Source organism: Orcinus orca, chromosome 5 (assembly GCF_937001465.1).
Source record: "Orcinus orca chromosome 5, mOrcOrc1.1, whole genome shotgun sequence".
Classification (NCBI taxonomy): Eukaryota; Metazoa; Chordata; class Mammalia; order Artiodactyla; family Delphinidae; genus Orcinus; species Orcinus orca.
In genome coordinates, this window is record NC_064563.1 from 61,550,843 (window position 1) to 61,575,695 (window position 24,853).

The 24,853-nt window shown below is 38.7% G+C and overlaps 1 protein-coding gene across 2 annotated transcripts in view; it reads left to right on the forward strand.

Moving 5' to 3' along the window:
* Positions 1-13,056: 13,056 nt before the first annotated feature.
* Positions 13,057-24,853, forward strand: part of PIK3CA (phosphatidylinositol-4,5-bisphosphate 3-kinase catalytic subunit alpha) — a 106,235-nt gene continuing 94,438 nt past the window's right edge. For both annotated transcript variants that reach the window (XR_004483628.2, XM_004270521.4), the window contains exon 1: positions 13,057-13,194. The gene's annotated coding sequence lies outside the window, so the exon portion shown is untranslated. The remainder of the gene's footprint in view (positions 13,195-24,853) is intronic.

Sequence of the window (24,853 nt, forward strand, 5' to 3'; positions counted from 1 at the left end):
GATTGGATCCTGGTCATTTTTAAAATGGACATTATTAGGATAAATGGTGAACTTTTAATAAAATCTGTGGATAAAAGTATTATAACAAAGTTAAATTTCCAGATTTTTATAATTTCACTGTTGTTATTTAAGTGAATGTCTTTGTTCTTATGAAATACACACTTGAATATTTAATGGTAAAGGGATGTGTTCTGTGAAATTTACTCACAAATGGCTCCAGAAAGATGGGGATTAGAATGGTATCTAATTTCATGATAGCAACATAGTTACAAGCCAATGGAGCAATGCTCCTAAAGTTCATAGGGAACATGATTTCCCTCCCAGAATACTATACTCAGCTGTATTATCAGTTTTCTATTGCTATAGAGCAAATTACCATAATCTCAGTCACCCATTTATTATCTCATAGTTTCTGTGGGTTAGAAGTCTGAGCACAGAGTAGTTGGGTTTCTTGTTCAGGGTCTTACAAAGCTGCAGTGTCAGCTAAAGCTGTGCTGTCATCTGGAACTTAAAGTCCTCTTCCAATCTCATCTGAGTTGTTGGCAGAAGTCAGTTCCTTGAAGCTATATGACAGAAGACCTTGTTTTCTTGCTGTCAGCCTGGGACTGATCTCAGCTCCTAATGGCTTCCCCTCATGTCATTGCCATATGGCTCCCTCTTCTCCCAACATAGCAATTTGCTTCGTCTTCAAGGCCAACAGGAGAACATCTCTCTGATGTTTCACCTTTTCTTGAAGGATTCACCTAATAACGTTAAGAGCCAGTCAGGATAATCCCTCTTTTTATTAACTCAGAGTCAACTTATTAGTAAGTTATTCATGGAATGATACCCCATCATATGTACTAGTACCATCCACACTTAACAGAAGTGTATTATGCATCAGGGAAAGGAAATCTTGAGGACCATGTTAGAATTTGGCCTGCCACATCCAGCTAAACCTTTGAGTTTGAGAAAATCTGGTTTTCAACCCCAGTACCACATTAGAATCTCCTGGAGAACTATTAAATCCTGGTATCAGAATTCTCATTTAGTTGGTTTGAGGCAGGGTCTGAGAAGATTTTGCTTTTGTTTTTGCTTTTAAGGCTCTCCCATGTCATTCCAATATGCAACCAGGGTTGAAAACCACTTGAATACAATGAAAACCTTTTCAGATATACGAGATCTCAAAGAATTTACTTCCCATTCACCCTTTCTCAGGAAGCTACTGGAGGAGTACTCCTCTGAAATGAGGAGATAATCAAGGAAGAGGAAAGCACAGGATCCAGAAAACGACTCTAAAATAGGGAATAGCAGAGGGATGTCCCAGACGACAGACTGCAGGAGCCTAGGAAGTAACCATTCTGGACTGGAACAGGAGGATGAAGGGCTCCAGGATGAGGGTCTCTGAGAAAAAACAAGTGGAATTAATAGACTAGCTGATATTTCTGAGCATTGGATGAAGAGAACTAGTATTAGGCACATGACAGAATTGATATATAATTGGAAAAAATAGTAAGAATAGGTACATAGAAAAATACACATTTGATACATGATGCAATTATTTTCTTAAGGAAAATTAAAAGCTTTTCAAGACAGAAAAGCACACACTACTTGGCTATGAAGTTAACAATATTAATGTAGTCATAATGTAAATACTGATCCTTAACTGAAAATTATAATTACACTGAGACTATAAAAGGAGGGGAAGCAAGGATGTATATGTGTCTATGTAAAAGAGCTAAATCAAGAAATTGCAAAATAGAGCTTTAATACAAATTATAGGATAGAAGGAATGGGGAACTACTGTTTTCTATATAATCTTTTCAGTATTATATTTTTTAACTATGTGCATGTATTAACTGTGTTAAAATTTTTTAAAAAAGAGCAAAAGGAAGCACATGAGTAATACTGTTAAAATAAATTGATAATGGAATGTCAGGTTTTGTTTTTACCAGATATTCATGTTTATTTATTTATTTATTTATTTATTTATTTATTTATGACTGTGTTGGGTCTTCGTTTCTGTGCGAGGGCTTTCTCCAGTTGCGGCAAGCGGGGGCCACTCTTCATTGCGGTGCGTGGGCCTCTCACTATCGTGGCCTCCCTTGTTGCAGAGTACAGGCTCCAGACGCGCAGGCTCAGTAGTTGTAGCTCACGGGCCTAGTTGCTCCGCGGCATGTGGGATCTTCCCAGACCAGGGCTCGAACCCGTGTCCCTTGCATTGGCAGGCAGATTCTCAACCACTGTGTCACCAGGGAAGCCCGGAACGTCAGTTTTTACTCAACAGACTAGAAAAGTTAAAAATTCTTACGTGATAAATTGTTACAAAAGATAAGGGGAAAGTCACAACTGGTAGGATGGTAAATTGGAATAGCAACTGGGGAAAGCAATTTAGCAGTTCAACAAAATTGAAAACATGGGCACGCTACTACCTAGAAATTCACATTCATGCATGAGCCATACAAGGATATCCGATGCAGTATTGCTTGTAGTCTGGAAAAATTGAAAATAACTTGACCATTGATTGGCATATCACTAAAATGCATTGGTTCATTCAATAAATATTTATTGAGTGGCTGCTATGTGCCAAGCACTGTTCTGACAACTGGAAACATAGCAGTTACTAATACACACAAAAATCCTTGCCTTCATGTAGTTTACATTCTTGTAGAAGGAGATATAGAATAAACAAACAAAGAAGTTCATAGTATGTTTGATGGTAATAGGAACTATGGAGAAAAACAAAGCTGGGAAGGGCTAACAGGAGCCCTGGGAGAGAGTGTGTGTGTGTGATTTTTAAAAGGATGGTCAGGGAAATCCATACCGACATTTGAATAAAGACTTGAAAGAAGTAAGCAAGCAAGTCAAGTGAATACAGGAGTTGGGAGTGGAGAGAACAGTGTGCCAGGCCTTTAAAATAAATAAACTAGATCAACATATACCAACATAGATAGATCTCAAAAAGATAAAGTTGAGTAAAAAAATGTACCAAAACACTACTTTTTAAAATAATTTTAAAATAATAATACTACTTCTTGTTCCTAGATATAGGTAGGTAGAGTATGAAAATGCAGAACTTTAGAATAAAACTAAGAAGGAAAAATACCAAATCAAAAATAGTGGTTGGTTCTGGGGAAGAAAGAATTAGAATGCAGCTTGGGTATGGGGTCAGATAATACTTAGCTTTACTGCAATATTTTATTTATTTGATGTGAAACAATAAATTTCACTCAGACATAACAGACTGCTAGATAATTGTTAATTCTGGGTATAAGGAAAATGGGTGTTATATAATTTTTTGTACTTTTCTGAATTTAAAATTTCTCAAAAAGATTAGCTGATACATTTTTAAAAATTATTTATTTATTTATTTGGTTGTACCAGGTCTTAGTTGCGGCAGGTGGGCTCCTTAGTTGCGGCATGCATGTGGGATCTAGTTCCCTGACCAGGGATCGAACCCCAGCCCCCTGCATTGGGAGCATGGAGTCTTAACCACTGTGACACCAGGGAAGTCCCTAGCCAATACATTTCTGAAGAGAATAATGAGAGCAAAATTGATCTATCAGATATCAAAATGAATAATAAAGCTACCATGATTCAAATACTGCCATGCTAGCATAGTCAGAGAGATTAATGGAACCGAGTAAAGTTCAGAAATAGATTCAGAGGTATATAGGAATCTATTACATGATAAATATGGCATTTCAAGTAAGTGAAGAGACTAGAAAAATGGCAAAGACGTAGAATAAGTCATTTACTAAAGAAAATGAATCTCAATCTTCATCCAAGTTGTGTGTATCAGCAGTTTGTTCTTTTTTCCTGCTGAGTAGTATTATATGTCATGGGTGTACCAGTTTCTTTAACTATTCATTTATTGAAGGACATCTAAGGTAGTTGTAATTTTTGACTATTTTGTAAAATAATTTTTGTGTGTATATGTATCAGGGAAAAAAGACTAGAAGATGTACACCAAAGTAAAAATAACCATCATTTACCTTTGGGGAGACTTTTTTTCCTTTAAACATTTCTTTAATGTCATTTTTGTTTGTTTGTTTATTTGGTTTTTGGCCATGCCACACGGCAGGCATGTGGGATCTTAGTGCCCAGACCAGGGATCAAACCCGTGCCCCCTGCAGTGGAAGTGCAGAGTCTTAACCACTGGACCGCCAGGGAAGTCCTATTGTCATGTATTATTTTTAAAGAGTAAAAATAACATTTGAGTGAAGCAGCTTTTATAAAATTACATTTGCCCACATTTAAATGAGAACAGTAGTTTTTGCCTTATTATCATATAACACCCACTAACTATTGGGATGATGTCATTGAAATGGATACTCTTACTACAAAATCAAATCTCCTTCTACAATTTGTTTTTATTGCAGCACAATGTAAAATTTTTGTTTCACATGAGAATCGTACACCAAAGTGAAGAAGAAAATGAACTACATGTTTTTCAACATTCAGGTATCCCTGAGTTAGGGTGCACTGAAAATCACTTAGCTATATTAAAAGATTTGTTTTACCCAACATTGAAATGTCCCTTCTATTAGAACCTCATGATCCTACACTTCTAACACCCTGATATTTAACTAATATAAGGGGTTCCAAACACAAATATTCCTGTTGTTTCTTAGGCAGAAATATTTTAACAAAATGGTATGTAAATCCTTAGACTATACAATGGCACTGAAAATATATTTGGCAACCGTAGAATTAGTTTTACCCATAGCTACTGAGTATAAGAAAATTGTTCTTTCTTGTGGTCTACATGCAAAATTTTTTTAACAATGTTGAATTTTTTTAAATGCAGTAAAACTGATTATTTTTCCCTTAAGAGCTGTTTCTCCCAATTGAACTTCATAAAAATACCTGCAAGGTATATTAGTAGCTAATGCTCCCTGAGGTAAAGATAAAATTTGAAATGAATGGGAAAATACAGGTTCTTAGCAGAGAAATAGAAACCATAAAAAAGAGCCAATTAGAAAATTAAAAATTGAAAAACACAGTATCTGAAATTTTAAAATTCCCTTGGTGGGCTCAAAAGCAGAAATGGATATAAAAGATAAAAGTAAGTGAAATGGAAGACAGATCAATAGAAATTATCCAATACAAACAAGAGAGAGAAAAAAGATTGAAACAATGAACAGAGCCTTAGAGAGACGGAGGACAATATCAAAATGTCTTAACATTCTCGTCATTGGATTCCCAGAAAAGGAGAAGGAAATTGGGTAGGAAAATACATGAAGAAACAACTGCTGAAAACTTCCCAAATTTAGTGAATTACATAAGTTTTCAAATTCAGGCCCTCAGCAAACCCAAACAGAATAAATTCAAAGAAAAACAAAACAAACAAACAAACAAAAAACCCTCAACACATAATCAAACCATTGGAACAAAAAATGTCAAAACTTGAAATAATCTAGAGAGAATTTTCAAGACAAATTACATACAGGGAAAAAACTATTTGAATGATCATAGATAGGGAAGAGAGTAGAACATCTTTAAAGCCATAGGGGAAAAACCCTGTTAACTCAGAATTCTATGACCAGTGAATATATCCCTTAGGAATAAAAACAAAATAAAAATATTCTCAAATGAGGGAAAACTAAGAGAATGTGTCAACAACAGACTTGCTCTAAAAGAAATACTAATTGAAAGTCTATAGGCTAAAAGGAAATGATACCAGAAGGAAACATGGGTTTTCAGGTATGAAAGAAGAGAAATGGAAATGGAAAATGGATGAGTAAATTTTAAATATTAGATTTTTCCACTTAGGTTCTCTAAAATATGTACAGGAATACCTTAGAGATATTGCAGATTCAGTTACAGACCACCTCAATAAAGCAAATACCACAATAAAGCAAGTCAAATAATTTTTTTGGTTTCCCAGTGCATATAAAAGTTATGTTTACACTATATTGTAGTACATTAAATGTGCAATAGCATTATGTCAAAAAATGTAAATAACTTAAGTTTAAAATACTTTATTGCTAAAAAATGCTAACCATTATTTGAGCCTTCAACAAGTCATAGTAGCAACAAGAAAGATCACTTATCACAGATCACCAGAGCAAATATAATAATATTGAAAAAGTTTGAAATATCATGAGAATTACCAAAATGTGACGCAGAGACATGAAGTAAGCAAAAGCTGTTGTAAAAATGGCACCAATATACGTGTTTGACTCAGGGTTGTCACAAACCTTCAATCTGCAAAAAGAATGAAATGTCTGCAAAGTGCAATAAAGTGAAACATGATAAAATAAGGTATGCCTGTATAACTGCTGAAAGCAAAAATTATAAAATTGTCTAATGGGGTTTCCATATATATCAATATAATACATATACCAACTATACCATAAAGGTCAGTGAGTGGCGGGGAGAGGGACCTATATGTCTGCAAGGTGTCTTTCCACATTTTACTTGAAGTGATGTAATACACTCAGTAGACTGTGAAAGTTTATGTATATATATTGTAAGCCATAGAGCAACTATAAAAAAATACGAAGATATAACCAAAAAGATAATACATAAATTAATTAAAATGTAATATTAAACTACTCAAATAATCTGCAAGAAGGCAGGAAAGTAGGAACAAAAAAATTTTTTTTAAAACATAGGGAACAAACAGAAAATAACTAATAAAATAGTAGGCCTAAAGGCAATCATATCAATAATTACATTAAATGTAAATAATCTAAACACAGTGATTAAAAAAAGAGAACATCAGACTGGATTAAAAAACAGATACCTCGGACTTCCCTGGTGGTCCAGTGGTTAAGAATTCGCCTTCCAATGCAGGGGAAGTGGGTTCAATCCCTGGTCGGGGAACTAAGATCCCACATGCAGCAGGGCAACCAAGACCGCACGCTGCAACTACTGAGTCTGCACACCACAACTATAGAGAAGCTTGCATGCCGCAATGAAGAGCCTATGTGCCACAACTAAGACCCGATGCAGCCAAAAATAAATAAATAAGTAAATAAAAATTAAAAAATAAAAAAGAGAGACCTAAGTATTGTCTACAAGTAACCCATTTTAAATATAACAATATAGATAGATAAAAAGATAGGAAAATATATATCATACAAATACTAATTAAAGAAAGGTGGAGTAACTACATTAATATTAGAAAAAATAGATTTCAGAACAGGGATATTACAAGGGACAAAGACAGTACATAATGATAAAAAGAGGCAATTCATCAAAAACACATAACTCTAAATGTGTTTACAGCTAACAAGAGAGTTTCAAGATACGTAAAGCAAAATTACACAGGAATGAAAGGAAATATAGACAAGTCCACAATTATAGTTGGAGACACCAATGCTCCTCTCCCAGAAACTGACAGAACTACTGGAGAAAACCAGTAAGGATATAGAAGATCTAACATTATCAAGCAACTTCATATGATTAACATAGAACATTCCACCCAATAACACACATGAAATGTTGTATTATAGGGGCACATAGGACATTTACCAAGATATTCTGGGGCAAAATAAACCTTAACAAATGGAAAAGAACTGAAATCTTTAAAGTATCTTTCCTGGGACTTACCTGGTGGCACACTGGTTAAGAATCTGTCTGCCACGAATTCTATCAAGCATTTAGAGAAGAGCTAACACCTATCCTTCTCAAACTCTTCCAAAATATAGCAGAGGGAGGAATACTCCCAAACTCATTCTACGAGGCCAGCATCACCGATACCAAAACTAGACAAAGATGTCACAAAAAAAGAAAACTACAGACCAACATCACTGAAGAACATAGATGCAAGAATCCTCAACAAAATACTAGCAAACAGAATCCACCAGCACATTAAAAGGATCCTAAAACATGATCAAGTGGGGTTTATCCCAGGAATGCAAGGATTCTTCAATATATGCAAATCAATCAATGTGATAAACTATATTAACAAATTGAAAGAGAAAAACCATATGATCATCTCAAAAAATGCAGAAAAAGCTTTTTTTTTTAAAAAAAAAAATCTTTATTGGAGTATAACTGTTTTACAATGGTGTGTTCGTTTCTGCATTATAACAAAGTGAATCAACTATACATATATATATATCCCCATATCGCCTCCCTCTTGCGTTTCCCTCCCACCAGAAAAAGCTTTTGACAAAATTCAACACCCATTTATGATAAAAACTATCCAGAAAGTAGGCATAGAGGGAACTTACCTCAACATAATAAAGGCCATATATGACAAACCCACAGACAACATCATTGCCAATGGTGAAAAACTGAAAACATTTCCTCTAAAATCAGGAACAAGAAAAGGATGTCCACTCTCACCCCTATTACTCAACATAGTTTTGGAAGTTTTAGCCACAGCAATCAGAGAAGAAAAAGAAATGAAAGGAATCCAAATCGGAAAAGAAGTAAAGCTGTCACTGTTTGCAGATGACATGATACTACACATAGAGTATCCAAAAGATGCTACCAGAAAACTACTAGAGCTAATCAATGAATTTGGTAAAGTAACAGGATACAAAATTAATGCACAGAAATCTCTGGCATTCCTATACACTAACGATGAAAAATCTGTAAGAGAAATTAAGGAAACACTCCCATTTACCATTGTAACAAATAGAATAAAACACCTAGGAATAAACCTACCTAAGGAGACAAAAGACCTGTATGCAGAAAACTATAAGACATTGATGAAAGAAATTAAAGATGATACAAACAGATGGAGAGATATATATACCATGTTCTTGGATTGGAAGAATGAACACTGTGAAAATGACTCTACTACCCAAAGCAATCTTCAGATTCAATGCAATCCCTATCAAACTACCAATGGCATTTTTCACAGACCTAGAACAAAAAATTTCACAATTTGTATGGAAACACAAAAGACCCCGAATAGCCAAAGTGATCTTGAGAAACAAAAACGGAGCTGGAGGTCTGGCTCCCTGACTATACTACAAAGCTACAGTAGTCAAGAGAATATGCTACTGGCATAAAAACAGAAATATAGGGCTTCCCTGGTGGCGCAGTGGTTGAGAGTCCGCCTGCCGATGCAGGGGACACGGGTTCGTGCCCCGGTCCGGGAGGGGCCCACATGCCGCGGAGCGGTTGGTCCCGTGAGCCACGGCCACTGAGCCTGCGCGTCCGGAGCCTGTGCTCCGCAACGGGAGAGGCCACAACAGTGAGAGGCCCAAGTATCGCAAAAAAAAAAAAAAAAAAAAAAAAACAGAAATATAGATCAATGGAACAGGATAGAAAGCCCAGAAATAAACCCACACACATATGGTCATCTTATCTTTGATAAAGGAGGCAAGAATATACAATGGAGAAAAGACAACCTCTTCAATAAGTGGTGCTGGGAAAAGTGGACAGCTACATGTAAAACAATGAAATTAGAACACTTCAAACACCAAACACAAAAATAAACTCAAAATGGATTAAAGACCTAAATGTAAGGCCAGACACTATCAAACTCTTAGAGGAAAACATAGGCAGAACACTCTATAACATAAATCACAGCAAGATCCTTTGTGACCCACCTCCTAGAGAAATGGAAATAAAACCAAAAATAAACAAATGGGACCTAATGAAACTTAAAAGCTTTTGCACAGCAAAGGAAACCATAAACAAGACGAAAGGACAACCCTCAGAATGGGGGAAGTATTTGCAAATGAAGCAATTGACAAAGGATTGATCTCCAAAATATACAAACAGCTCATGTAGCTCAATATCAAAAAAAAAAAAAACCCAATCCAAAAAAGGGCAGAAGATCTAAACAGACATTTCTCCAAAGAAGATATACAGATTGCCAACAAACACATGAAAGGATGCTCAACATCACTAATCATTAGAGAAATGCAAATCAAAACTACAATGAGGTATCACCTCGCAGCAGTCAGAATGGCCATCATCAAAAAACCTACAAACAATAAATGCTGGAAAGGGTGTGGAGAAAAGGGAACCCTCTTGCAATGTTGGTGGCAGTGTAAATTGATACAGCCACTATGGAGAACAGTATGGAGGTTCCTTTAAAAACTACAAATAGAACTACCATATGACCCAGCAATCCCACTACTGGGCATATACCCTGAGAAAACCATAATTCAAAAGGAGTCATGTACCAAAATGTTCATTGCAGCTCTATTTACAATTGCTAGGTCATGGAAGCAACCTAAGTGACAATCGACAGAGGAATGGATAAAGAAGATGTGGCACATATATACAATGGAATATTACTCAGCCATAAAAAGAAACAAAATTGAGTTATTTGTAGCAAGGTGGATGGACCCAGAGACTGTCATATAGAGTGAAGTAAGTCAGAAAGAGAAAAACAAATACTGTATGCTAACCCATATATATGGAATCTTAAAAAAAAAAAAAAGGTTCTGAAGAACGTAGAAGCAGGACAGGAATAAAGATGCAGACATAGAGAATGTACTTGAGGACACAGGGAGGGGGAAGGGTAAGCTGGGATGAAGTGAGAGAGTGGTATGGACTTATATACACTACCAAATGTAAAATAGATAGCTAATGGGAAGCAGCCACATAGCACAGGAAGATCAGCTCGGTGCTTTGTGACCACCTTGCGGGGGGATAGGGAGGGTGGAAGGGAGACACAAGAAGGAGGGGATATTGGGGTATATGTATATTTATAGCTGATTCACTTTGTTATAAAGCAGAAACTAACACACCATTGTAAAGCAATTATACTCCAATAAAGATATTAAAAGAAAAAAATGTATGTTTGAGACAACTTCAAATTTCCATACTTTCTGGCTTAAAGTCAGGGCAGAATAGCCTGAGACTGCCTGAAAAGCCTGCTTCCATTTCCAACATTCTATATTTGTGAAACAGGGTTTTCTGCAGTGACAGCAACCAAAACAAGATTACGGAGTTGACTGGACATAAGCAACACACTTCGGGTGTCACTGTCTCCCATCACCCCCAGATGGGACCATCTAGTTGCAAGAAAACAAGCTCAGAGCCACCCACTGATTCTGCATTATGGTGAGTTGTATAATTATTTCATTATATATTGCAATGTAATAATAATAGAAATAAAGTGCACAGTAAATGTTATGCACTTGCATCACCCTGAAACCATCCCCCCTGCCCCAGTCCATGGAAAAATTGTCTTCCATGAAACCCATCCCTGGTGCCAAAAAGGTTGGGGACTGCTGATACAGATGCCTAACATATTCTAAACACTGAATTACAGGGCAAACACCTTCGGAAGCAAGATAAAACACATGACAGATCAATGGTCACCAAATAAATCAAATACGTCAATCGTGAATTGGGCAGTAAATGCTAATCCTGCACCTCTGAGTAATCATACATTCAAGTACCAGTTATGGCATTTTCTGCTGTGACACATGGTTTCTTAAAGGCAGATTATCACATAACAAAAATCATTTAATTAGCATTTTTCTATTAAAAATTAATTTTAGAAAAATTATATACCTAGCATAATTTTTCCTCACTAAGGACTATCTATTAATATCTCACTAAACTCTGGGCCTGGAAACACAATATGGGAAATGCTGCCTTACGCTTGCTTTTTTTTTTTTTTTTTTTAATTCCCTGCTCTTGAGTAACACAGTGTTCTGAAAGTGCTGAAAAACACTGGTTCAAGAAAAATATTTATAAACTTAGACCCCTGAAATGTGAGATGAAAACAAGAGCTTAAGAAAAGAAAGCACAGTAAATACAGAAATACAGTCAAATGAAACTATGACCACATATAGGAATGGATCTTATTTAAGATTGGGTATGGATGTGTGCTCCAGCAAAAACTGGTTATTGGTTAGCTTTTTGCTCTGGATGACAAGTTGGACTGTAACATCTCTAGAGTGGGTCACTTCCAAGTCCTCTGCTCCTTAAAATTCAAGGGAGAGCCCTAGTTTGAGGACTTGTATCACAGATTTCTACTATCACCGTTCCTACGCCTTTTCAATACAATGAAAGGCCACTAGGGGGAGAAACACGCAGAAAAGCGCATCCTTATCAGTTGTGATCTCAAAAGGCAACAGATCCTATTACTCTCAAGCAAAGAGAGGTTTCTATGGTACGCAGTACCAAAACACCTTGCATCTAATCTGCAACCGAAATGGCTTTTCTGCAGTCTCCGTGGGCGCTACGCGAAAAAAGCACGTATTCTGAATAGTCAGAAATGAATCCTACAAGCTGACTCAAATCTGGGGGAAAAAAGGACATTGCAAAAGGTCTCCCCTGCAAAAGGTCTCCCCGAGTGAGTCAAAGAATTGCGGTGGGATGTGGCAGTGCATTCCTCTTTCCGGATGGGCTATAACTTAACCTTACGTTGGCAGAAGGACGCGTAGCAACGTTTTGTAAAAGGCCTTGTTTCTAGTATTGATATCCAATTCTGGTTAGCCACTGACAGAGGCGGTTAGCCACCACATCCCCTTCCCTCGCCCCTAAACTAGAGAAAATCTCATTTCCTCTACGGGCGTAAAAGTGAATGGACCCGCTTCCTCCCAATACTCCTCTCTGTAACTCTCGCTCGTAGAAACAGATGTACGACACATATGCCGCCACAGGATGACGAAACAGCCTCACTACTGCAAAAGACAACAGCATTAAATACCAGCGCGCCAGAAAAGCACCCATAACGCCACCCCACCTTCAGGAACAACACCAAAGCGCAAGCGCACTGGCACACTGTTACCCGATTTACCCACTTCCCACTCCTGGTCTCCGCAGTTTCACTTCCCTTCATTTGCTCATCTGCTTCCGGGGCATAGTAGGCTCGGCCCCTCCTCAGCTCTTAACCTCCTCTGCCCGAGGAGGGGGAGTCGAGGGGGTGGGGAAGAGTTCGTTGTTTGTTTACACGATGTGAGCGGAAAAAGAGACCAATAAAGTTTATTCTGGAAACAAAAGGAAAAAAACAGGGGTGACAGAGAAAGGAGACGGGGGCGGGGGCGTGTGGCTGGGGCTAGCGAGGAGAGGCAACGAGAAGGAGAAAGCGGCAGTTCCGGTGCCGCCGCTGCGGCCGCTGAGGTCTCGGGCTGCTGCCGCCGGGCCGCTGGGGCTGGGGCCGCCGGCGAGGCAGGGCTCGGGCCCGGCCGGGCAGCTCCGGAGCGGCGGGGGAGAGGGGCCGGGAGGCGGGGGCTGTGCCGCCCGCTTACCTCTCCCTCGGCGCCGCCGCCGCCGCCGCCGCCCGCGGGGCTGGGACCCAATGCGGTTAGAGCCGCGGAGCCTCGAGGAGCCCCAAGCGTGAGTAGAACGCGGACTGGCCGGGAGCGGGCGCGGTCGGGATGGGGCCGGGTGGGTGCTCGTCTTGGGCGGGGGCTGCCTGCCGGTCGTTTCTCTCAGCGTCGGCCCGCATCGGAGTTCGCCTGCGATCGCCGCTCCCTCTCCCCCGCCTGCTGCTGGCCTCACCCAGATGCAGAGGCGAGGGTTCGCCGCTCCCTCTTTTCTCCCTCTGGCCGCAGCCTCGCTCCTCGTTTCCTTCCTCTCCCATTTTTGGGGATGGGGCGGCTAGGACTGAGGAAGTGCGCCCAGGGCCGCCGCCCCGGCCGCGGTGGCTCGGTCCCCCTCGCCCTTGCACATCCACCCGGCCCGCGAGCACCGCGGCGTGAGGGATTCCGGCGCCGAGCCGCGAGCTGTTCCTGAGGGGCTGTCACGCCCGAGGACTCCGGCCCCGCCAGCCCGGCGACCCTGCGTTTGCCTCTTACTGGGTTTAAATCGCCCGGCTGGGGCTTGGAAGGAAAACCTCCCCCCACCCTGCTGTTCCCCTCCCACCCTTCCTCTCGAAGTTGTTGTTTTCGTCTTAACCGAGACAGTCAAACGTATTGGATCTTTCATTCATAGACCTGAGACGTTGTCTCGTGATTTGTGCCTTTACTAATTCTATTATGTGGTGCCTGCTTCATAGCTCCTAAGTGGCTCGGAAAGGTAGGGTAGCGCCCAGGATTGGGCTGTGTCAACACCAGACGTTCGGCCAGTGTGTTTTGATCGCGGTTTGAGGGGTTTATTTTAGGATGCAAAAGGAATAGTGGTGATGGTGGCTAGTTACCAGACTTAGGAATCGAAAGCTCTTTTCTTGGATGTCAGTAATTGGGGAGCTGTTTACGTAGTTATATAAAGGGTAAGGGGAGCGCAACAAGAGGGGGCTCTGTAAAAACAGCCTACATATCCTTTAGTGAAGTAGAGTTGTGATTTTGTTTGGTGAAGCTTCCTCATTCCAGCACTGCGCCTTTGTGCACATGCAGGACATGGGTTTGCGAGATGATGTTTTGAATCGTAGTTTGTGAGGCCTGGGAGAACCCCTAGAAAACTTGGGTAGGTGAACTCCTAGTAACTCAAGTCGTCGGTAGTTAACTGCGGCCACATTTGAACTACGGTGGGCAGTACTGATCGCATGTTTTCCTGCTCAGAAGATGGGTTCTCTGGGTATTTGCTTACATTGCACCGTACAAAATTTGTTTATTTGCTGGATTGCGTGTTGTTAAGGAAAGACCTGCAAAATACTTAAGATACCATGTTGCTAATTTAATTTGTATAAATCAGAACACGTATTTATTAATGGACTCCAGAAGCAATTGCAATGTAAGAATTTGTTAATATGTCTGTGTATTCAAGTTTTAACATTTTTTAACTGAAGCATTGAATTCTGGTTGACAGCATAGATCTCTATCTAAACATCACATGTCCTGGAAAATTTTAATTATCAGATTAACTGTTCTGCAGTGTCATCAGCCAAAATTATCTGAAGAGGGCCCTGTGTGTGTGTGTGTGTGTGTGTTGGTGTTTTGTTTTGTTTTCTAAGTTTTCTCATTTCACGTTTTTGGATAAAATTAAATTTCATCCATAACTTTTTTCAAAAGTTTCTTGTGGGTTTTTCATCATTGTAAAATAGAGTGCTTTCCTATTAAAATCACAAAATAGGTCATTGAAAGAAGTGATAGCACATCGTGATAGTAATAGCATCATGAAATGAAGGTGAATGAATATTAATAGTTTATCATTGACTATGAATATAAAGTTTGAAAGGCATTCCTATCAGTTTCAGTTGAAGAGTTAAAAATGAACCACATATAAATGCAGAAGTGTTTTTATATGTCTAAAGTTTTTTTTTTTCAATTTTAAGTAAATTGGGTAGAGCATTAAAGAGATAACACTAAATACAAATGCTGTACTTAAACCCCCAAATTACCACGTGAAAGTGTATATTCTCATGGGCAAGATATATGTGAAAGTGAGACTATAAAAGAGCAGTGGCTTTGCCTGGCTCTGGATGGAACAGCCCTTCTTGAGGCAGAGCTTCCTTCCTGTCAGGGGAAGATCCTCTCCATCCCAAATAAGTATTCCCTTAAAAAAAAAAGTAAATTTATAAATTAAATACATATATGATAAGGTAGATCATACATTTCCTAAAACAGTTTACTTTGTGTATAACTTTCCTTATTAGTGCCCTTTACTGAATAAAGAATTTTTAACATTAGCTATTACCATTTAAAGGGCATTTTGCTCTGTTGATCTCTTTATTTGCAAAGGGCTAACTTAATCCCGTTTGATCTCTTTAGAAACTAAAATAGTATTAAAAGGATCAGTTCTCTATTATTTAAATATCTTGAACTTCAAGGTAGGGGTGATTCTTTAAATGAAATGTGTTTCTTAAGCATCATAAAGGATTTTATCTCTGGTGAAAATATTTATAATCTTTAAAATTGTGCAACTTTAGAAGCATAAATCTTGGAAAACTATGGTTTATATTTTATTAGCATAGTTATTGAACTATTTTATTAAATATATTTATCTTGAGCTACACAACAGCCCTGTAGAGAAGGCAGTATTACTGTCTCTGAGAAATGACATTTTAATCTAAGGTCAGACAGGTGTCAGGTGACAACTCATTGACAAAACTAATGCTTTGTGACTTCTTTCATTTTATCATGCTACCTCTAACCTGCTCCAGCCTGCTTTTTAATAGGTTAAGAAACTAGGGCCCAGAGATACTAAGATCACCTTTTCCCTTATTTGCAGTAATAAATGTATATGTTTAATTTCCCATATAGCTTAAACAGTGGTTTTTGATCCTGGCCACATATTAGAATCATCTAGTTAGCTTTTTAAAAATATCAGTGCCGGGGTCTCATTCCTAGAGTTTCTGATTTAATTGGTCTGAAAGGGACCCCAGACATCTGTTTATTTGTTTTTAGGTTCCCCAGGTAATTCTAATAGACACGATTGTAAAGCCCTTGCTTTCGAAGACCTATATGATTTGTTTCTTGCTTCTCTCTCTAGGTTCATCTCTTCCTCCTCCTCCTACAGCTCACTTGGCCTTTTCCTGCTTCATGTGCAAATGCTGTTTGCTTTTCCTGAAACATTTGCATATTTCATACCCTTTCCTTAACTGGCTGACTCCTACTCTTCTTTCATATCAACTCCTTTGAAAAGTCTAGTCTGGGTTAGGTGCCCTTGCTTCCTGTTCCCATAATATCTTGTACTCCTCTGTCATAGCATTGACTCACTGCATTGGTAATTGCCAATTTATTTGTTGGTATCCTCCATCAAGATGTAAATCATGAGAAGGATAGGGTCTCTATCTTATATACAGTTGTATTCTCATTGCCAAGCACAGTAGCCAGTACATAATAGGCAGTTATTCACTGAATAAATAAATATATTGACAACAGACTTCTTTACAACATGTAATAATTTATAAATGCCAATTAAGCTTTTATTCTTGCCAAACACATTTATTATTTTTGGTCACTAAATATGTACATCCCTGCACCTGCCACACATATGAATTTTATTTGGAGACAGTTGAGATGTTCTAAATTACATATAAATTATATCAAGAGTGATACTCAACCTCAAACACACACACACACACACACACACACAAATAATTATACACAGAACTGTGCTGGAAATCAGGAGATATGAATTCAAATCCCAGCCTCACCACAAGTGTGTGACCTTGGGCAAGTCTCAATCTTTTGGGGCCTCAGTTTCCTCATCTGTAACATAGAGGAATTGTACTGAATGTTCTACATGGTACTCAGTGATCTTGCCTTAAAATCCTATGAGTACTAAAAATATTGACTTTGGAAAATCTGAACCTGCTTGGATCAAAACCTGGCTTCTATACTTACTGGCAGGATTACTTTGGACAGATTTCCTAATGTGTATAATGGGAGTAATTACTACTCAACAGACTTGTTGTTGTTGTTGTTGAATTAAATGAGATAATATAGATCCAAGAAAGTTTTTGTCCTGGATCAGATGTTTAAAACATGTTCATTTCCTTTCCCCTTAAAAGGTGTTAGATCTCATGATTGGACTTATCTGAGATAAGAAAAAAGACAGTTTATGTAATAAATCCTGTTTTCCACTTTGCTGACTGCTAGCTCTACAGATATGACTAGGGACCAAAAACCACGTGGCTTTTAGTTTCATTTTCTTAGAACCTTATTCCACTGTCAAAACATCCAGGTGTTAGTCAACCTGCTTGGGAAAGAATTATACCTAGAAGTTTGAACCATGACAGGATAGCAAGTGTCAAGCTATCTATACATCCATAATACATAATATGGAGGAAGGAAGAATCTAAACTGATGACCTTATGCCATCTCCAAAGATAAGTAAAATCAGATTTGACCATTCCAAAAGAATGGACAGATTAAAACTAAGGATGATTTACAAAAGAAGACCCAGAGATTTTGGTGAAACCTCTGTTTGCCAGACCTTAAAATTCAGGAACATTTATTTAGTAATTTCTAGGAGATACAGGGAGTATACCTCTGGTCAGGACCAATTTCAGAATATTGTTCTCAATATCAGAAGTGGTTACAGATATCAGCAGACTGAAGTTATTGATATCTTTCTCTATTTGGGAGCCATGTATCTTAATTTTATATGGTTATTTTAACCTTCATTTATTTGGTAATAGAGTTACCTTACATACAATGTAATAGTATCTCTGCTGAAGTTTCTGGATACAAGTCTTATTTTTGTATAAAGCAAATTGACTTGTCTGAGTTCTCCCTTAAGTTTATGTTTAAAGTGAACTTTATTATCTTTTTAGAGAAAGTACTGTAATAAAAATTAAAAATAGCGGGTAGGAGAAACTGAAGTCTTAAGGGTGTAAAAAAAGAAGCATGAGGGAACACACAGTGGAGTCTGAGGATTCGATTTAAAGGCTGGAGATTTCCATCATTCAGAAAGGTTATTCAACCTTAGATATACTGATAACGTTTTATAGACATTTATATTATTCACATTTAATCCTTTATTAACATGAATCAGTTGATGCTGGTTAAGGAATTTTTAGATGTTCTCTCTCCCTCTCCTCAACTATACAGTTTGGGGAGTTTAAAGTTAAAATGCTTCAACAAAAAGTTTATAAATTTATAGTAAAAGTGGTGGTTTAGAGTTTTTCTTCAAGTTTAGTATTTCTTACAGTGAAACTGTTTTTAGTATGGATTATGGTGCTGTGGTCTGGATGGCTGAAAAACTAAATTCCAATCCCAAACTGCTACTTTGTATTTGTGTAAGGGGGAGAGGAGGCAGACTGTATCACATCTTTGCCTCTCTTTCTGCAATGATACAATAGGAATTATAATATGTTGCTTGCTAATAATTCATATAATTAATGACATAATTTAAATGATCCAAATTGCATAAAATTATTCATGGGAAAATGTGTACATATTAATCATTATTTTAAATTTATACCTAGTACAAGAATAACATATTTCATATTTGGTCTGACAATTAAACACTCATTTCTTCTGTATCATTTTGCTAGTTAGCTTGACAGTTTATCTAAATTGCACTCATTTATAAGAGGTTAAGTTTTAGTAACTTTTAGTATATAATTGGAATTGTTACAAAGGAGTCTCTGTATCAGGGCCAGCATTGCCATTTGAAATAAGTGTGGGATTTAAAAAGAAAAAAAAAGTAAGAATTTTTACAGGCCATACTTATCTGCTACACTTCAGATTTTAAATATTTGTGTAGTGGAAGCCAAATAAGTCAGTGTTGTGATGTGAAAAAAGCTACATTAGGATAGAATCATTCTGTTCTGATCATAACTCTCTTGCCATACTCACCAAGAGTTAGTAAGATTCAGTGGAGAGATACATCTTATAAAGTACTGTAGAGATTTAAAGCAATATTATGAAGATAATTTTAAGCATAAATTTTTTAACAGGAGGAGACCATGTTTGTGTTCATTCTTATATCCTCAGCACGTAGCATAGTACCCAAAAGTAGGTGATCAGTAAGTGATATTTTTGCAGTAGAATCATAATTGGGAATCAAAACACTTTTCATATCTTTCTATCAATTAGTAGCTATATATTTTAAACTATCTGAAAAGTATATAAATTGCTGTGTCAGTCTTAGTTGATCATTTACTGAATATAGATTTGAAGTAGATAGGAAACACATTTCTATAAGTTGTTAACTAGTGCATATTTCTACTGATGTTTGTAGACATTTTTAACAAAGATTGATAGATTAGGAGAAGCCGTGTCCTAAAAGAACATTGGGTCAAGAGTCTGAAAATCTAGGTTCTATATTGAACTATTAACTAGCTCTTTGGCGTTAGATCTTTACCTTTTAGCACTTTTCTTTACCTGCAAAATTTCTAAGGTTCTTTACAGTTCCAAAATGCTATGAGATTCCTAGCATTTTAAAGTTTCTTTCTTTTTTTTTATTTTAATATTTTAATTTATTTTTTTGGCTGTGTTGGGTCTTTGTTGCTGCACATGGGCTTTCTCTAGTTGCGGCGAGCAGGGGCTACTCTTCGTTGTGGTGCATGGGCTTCTCAATGCAGTGGCTTCTTTTGTTGTGGAGCACAGGCCCTAGGCGCATGGGCTTCAGTAGTTGCGATCACGGGCTCTAGAGCACAGGCTCAGTAGATGTGGTGCACGGGCTTAGTTGCTCCGTGGCATGTGGGATCTTCCCGGACCAGGGATTGAACCCGTGTCCCCTGCATTGGCAGGCAGATTCTTAACCACTGCACCACCAGGGAAGTCCTAAAGCCTATTTCTGATTTCAGGGAAGAGTAAGTTAAGCCACTCCCTAGAGGGAAGATGGTCCTATCTCAGTTTGTTGTATCTTCGGAAGCAAAAATCTTTTTTTCTGCCTTTTTATAAATGTGCACATATTTGAAGGCCCTTTGTGAAATTCTGTGACAGAGAAAAGCTGCCATCAGAAAAGAATGGACTGGAAAGATTTTCTTTCTTTGTTTCTGAAACCTTCAGTGACTTTGAAGGATCAAAGTTGTACAGGCATGGCCATTTTGGTTACTGGCAAAGGCATTGCCAGTAAGCGACTGACAGGCATTGAGAGTAGATCATCCATTGCACACCAGTTGCCAGGGTTATGAAGGCCAGAAAACCTGTCACAGCACCCTTAATAGCCATTGGCAACCATCTTTACTTTAGTTAAAGACTTCTAGGAAAATATGTTCCATACTTTCCTTTGGTAACCCATCCCACTAGATGGTTTTCAGAAAATATGTTCTAATCTTAGAAACATAATTCCAGAGGCATAGTAACCCTCTTTTTTCTAGATGTATCCTCTATTTTGCAGATATATACAGATATATGAAAAGATGACAAAAATAATTGTCCTTGTCAGAAAGCAATGGTGTGTATGCTACTGATTTGTTGTTTCTATGAATGTTCAAATTACCTTCAACTTTTGAATAGTTTTTAACCAGCAAACTGTTCAGGTAATGAGATATTATTTAGAGTTATTTTGAGTATGTACTCATTTTTCAACAAGCTAAGCAGATTTCTGTGGCTTTTCTTTGACAGATCATGCTTTTCCAAGTACTTTTCTGATGGACTTACTGCAGGTCTAGACCTGAAAGTACTATTGCATTTTGAAACAATTGACTGCCTTTAGCCTAAAAGCAAGTAAATTGTGTGTGTGTTTTTGGTTTTTCCTTAGGAGGTTAACTTCTTGACAAGTACAAAAACCTTGGAGTTTTCTGCTAAATAAGCTGCCTTTCTGGAATATAAATTTATGGGGCATGTGATCAAAAGTAAAGCAGCATTAATGGGAAAAATTGTCAGGAAAAAGATTGAAATTAGGCACAACTATAAAGTCGATCTGAAATCAAATCATATATGACCGCAAAGAAAGGAAAAATTGTATTTTCACACTGTCATTTTTATACTTATTGAAGTATTAGCAGTAACATCATTTTAAAGTTATTTTTCCTATGAAGATTTCCTTAAAATCTAATGGCTATTATTTGCAGTTGAGACCTTGATAGGCAGCATCTTAAAGTATTTATGAAAGTGATATTCGTACTCTTTTTCTCTAAGTATATACCAGTTGTAAAAGTTGAACATGACTTTATTAAAGCAGTTTCTGTACTAGTCTTGATAATTACAATGGTAGTAAAATCCAAAGCAATTTATAATATTAGTGATTTTATGGTTCGGAGACTGGTAGTTTGTTTTCACTAGAAGTGACCAACTTTCAAATTTCTTAGTGATATTGTAGGACTTAAGATTTCCTCAAAATCACTGTGAATAATTTTGACTATTTCTATGCAGTGAAATGGCTCTTTTTACAGCCATGTGTTGTTCACAGACACTACTAATATACAGCTAAATGATGTAGTAATGAACAACGACTGAAGCACAGCTAAATGTATCATGTGATGGTGTTTTGTTGAGTCTAAATATCAGATATATAAATTTGTTATGTACATTCCTCCTGCAAATAATTTTTTTCCCCAGCCAAAATGGGAGCAAGTAATCTGACAACAGTACAGAATATTTGAAGTCAGAACAGTCTTAGAAAATACACAAAATATGGTCAGTGTATGTAGGCTTCTTTAATTTTCTTTTCCTAAATATATGTCACAATGACTAAGAGCATGTGCTCTGAAGCAAGACTGTCAAAATTTCTAGTTTTGTAATTGAGGGCAAATTATTTAACCTGTCTGGGTTAAATATTCTCTGGGTTAATACGTATTTCCTCATTTGTAGAAAAGGGATAATAGCAATACCTACATCATAATATTATAATGAAGGTTAAATGCCGAATACATGAAAGCATTTAGAACAGTGCCTAGTACATAGTAAGCACTTAATAAATATCTGTATGCTACTTGAGAGCACTAACCATGTCATATTCATCGATTTATTTGGGGGCTTTAACATTTTGTACTGAATTGAACCCTGTACATTTTGAGGATTTACTAATGAATCCTTTCTCTGGAGAGTGAACGGTAAGGTTCCTTTCTAACAAGGTTCTTGACATTACTGCTTGCTTTTTGTTCTATTACAACTTTTTAAAGTTTCATTCTCACTCTGGGAATTTGAATTCTATTTCATACCTAGTCCTAAGAGAAGTTAGCATATAGGAATTTAGCATGATCGGAATGAAGGTTTAGTGGACAGAAGGGAATTAAGTAAATGGACGTACATTTTTCACACCTAGTCTGAGCTTCCTATGGATTGTTTTTCCCTGTCCACTCCTGGAATCTCAGAATCCTCAGATGTCCTTTTTCTTTTTTGTTGAAGTATGGTTGATTTATGATATTAAATTAGTTTCAGGTATACAACATAGTGATTCAGTATTTTTCTAGACTATACCCCATTTAAAGTTATAATAAAATATTGGTGGAGATCACCGGGGAAGATGGCGGAAGAGTAAGACGTGGAGATCACCTTCCTCCGCGGAGATCACCTTCCTCCCCACAGATACACCAGAAATACATCTACAGTGGAACAACTCCTACAGAACACCTACTGAAAGCTGGCAGAAGACCTCAGACCTCCCAAAAGGCAAGAAGTCCCCACGTACCTGGGTAGGGCAAAAAAAAAAGAATAAACAGAGACAAAAGGATAGGGACAGGACTTACACCAGTGGGAGGGAGCTGTGAAGGAGAAAAGGTTTCCACACACTAGGAAGTCCTTTCGTGGGCGGAGACTGCGGGTGGCAGAGGGGAAAAGCTTCGGAGCCACAGAGGAGAGCACAGCAACAGGGGTGCGGAGGGCAAAGCGGAGAGATTCCCGCACCGAGGATCGGTGCCGACCGGCATTCACCAGCCCGAGAGGCTTGTCTGCTCACCCGCTGGGGCGGGCGGGGCTGGGACCTGAGGCTCGGGCTTCAGTCGGAGCGCAGGGAGACGACTGGGGTTGGCGGCTTGAACGCAGCCTGCAGGGGGTTAGTGCACCACGGCTAGCCGGGAGGGAGTCCGGGGAAAAGTCTGGACCTGCCCAAGAGGCAAGAGACTTTTTCTTCCCTCTTTGTTTCCTGGTGCGCGAGGAGAGGGGATTAAGAGCGCCGCTTAAAGTAGCTCCAGAGACAGGCGTGAGCCGCGGCTAAAAGCGCGGACCCCAGAGACGGGCATGAGACGCTAAGGCTGCTGCTGCCGCCACCAAGAAGCCTGTGTGCGAGCACAGGTCACTATCCACACCCCCTTCCGGGGAGCCTGTGCAGCGTGCCACTGCCAGGGTCCCGTGATACAGGGACAACTTCCCCGGGAGAACGCACGGCGCGCCTCAGGCTGGTGCAACGTCCTGCTGGCCTCTGCTGCCGCAAACTCGCCCTGCACTCCGTACCCCTCCCTCCCTCCGGCCTGAGTGAGCCAGAGCCCCCGAAGCAGCTGCTCCTTTAACCCCGTCCTGTCTGAGCGAAGAAAAGACGCCCTCCGGCGACCTACATGCAGAGGCGGGGCCAAATCCAAAGCTGACCCCAAGGAGCTGTGTGAACAAAGAAGAGAAAGGGAAATCTCTCGCAGCAGCCTCAGAAGCAGCGGATTAAAGCTCCACAATAAACGTGATGTACCCTGAATCTGTGGAATACATGAATAGACAACGAATCATCCCAATTTGAGGAGGTGGATTTTGAGAGCAAGATTTATTATTTTTTCCCTTTTTCCTCTTTTTGTGAATGTGTATGTGTATGCTTCTGTGTGAGATTTTTTCTGTATAGCTTTGCTTCCACCATTTGTCCTAGGGTTCTATCCGTCCGTTCTTTATTTTATTTTTTTCCTTAAAAATTTTTTTCGTAATAATTATTTTTTATTTTAATATCTCTATTTTATTTTGTCTTACTTTATTTTATTTTATCTTTTCTTTTTCTTTCTTTCCTTCCTTCCTTCCTTCCTCCCTCCCTCACTACCTCCCTCTCTCCCTTCTTCCTTCCTCTTTCTTTCTTTCTTTCTTTCTTTCTTTCTTTCTTTCTTTCTTTCTTTCTTTCTTTCTTTCTTTCTTTCTTTTCTTTCTTTCTTTCTTTCTTTCTACTTTTTCTCCCTTTTATTCTGAGCCGTGTGGATGAAAGGCTCTTGGTGCTGCAGCCAGCAGTTAGCGCTTTGCCTCTGAGGTGGGAGAGCCAACTTCAGGACACTGGTCCACAAGAGACCTGCCAGCTCCACATAATATCAAATGGCGAAAATCTCCCAGAGATCTCCATCTCAACACCAGCACCCAGCTTCACTCAACGACCAGCAAGCTACAGTGCTGGACACCCTATGCCAAACAACTAGCAAGACACGAACACAACCCCACCCATTAGCAGAGAGGCTGCCTAAAAAATCATAATAAGTCCACAGACACCCCAAAACACACCACCAGACGTGGACCTGCCCACCAGAAAGACAAGATCCAGCCTCATCCACCAGAACACAGGCACTAGTCCCCTCCACCAGGAAGCCTACACAACCCACTGAACCAACTTTAGCCCCTGGGGACAGACACCAAAAACAACGGGAACTACAAACCTGGAGCCTACAAAAAGGAGACCCCCAAACACAGTAAGATAAGAAAAATGAGAAGACAGAAAAACACACAGCAGATGAAGGAGCAAGATAAAAACCCACCAGACCTAACAAATGAAGAGGAAATAGGCAGTTTACCTGAAAAAGCATTCAGAATAATAATAGTAA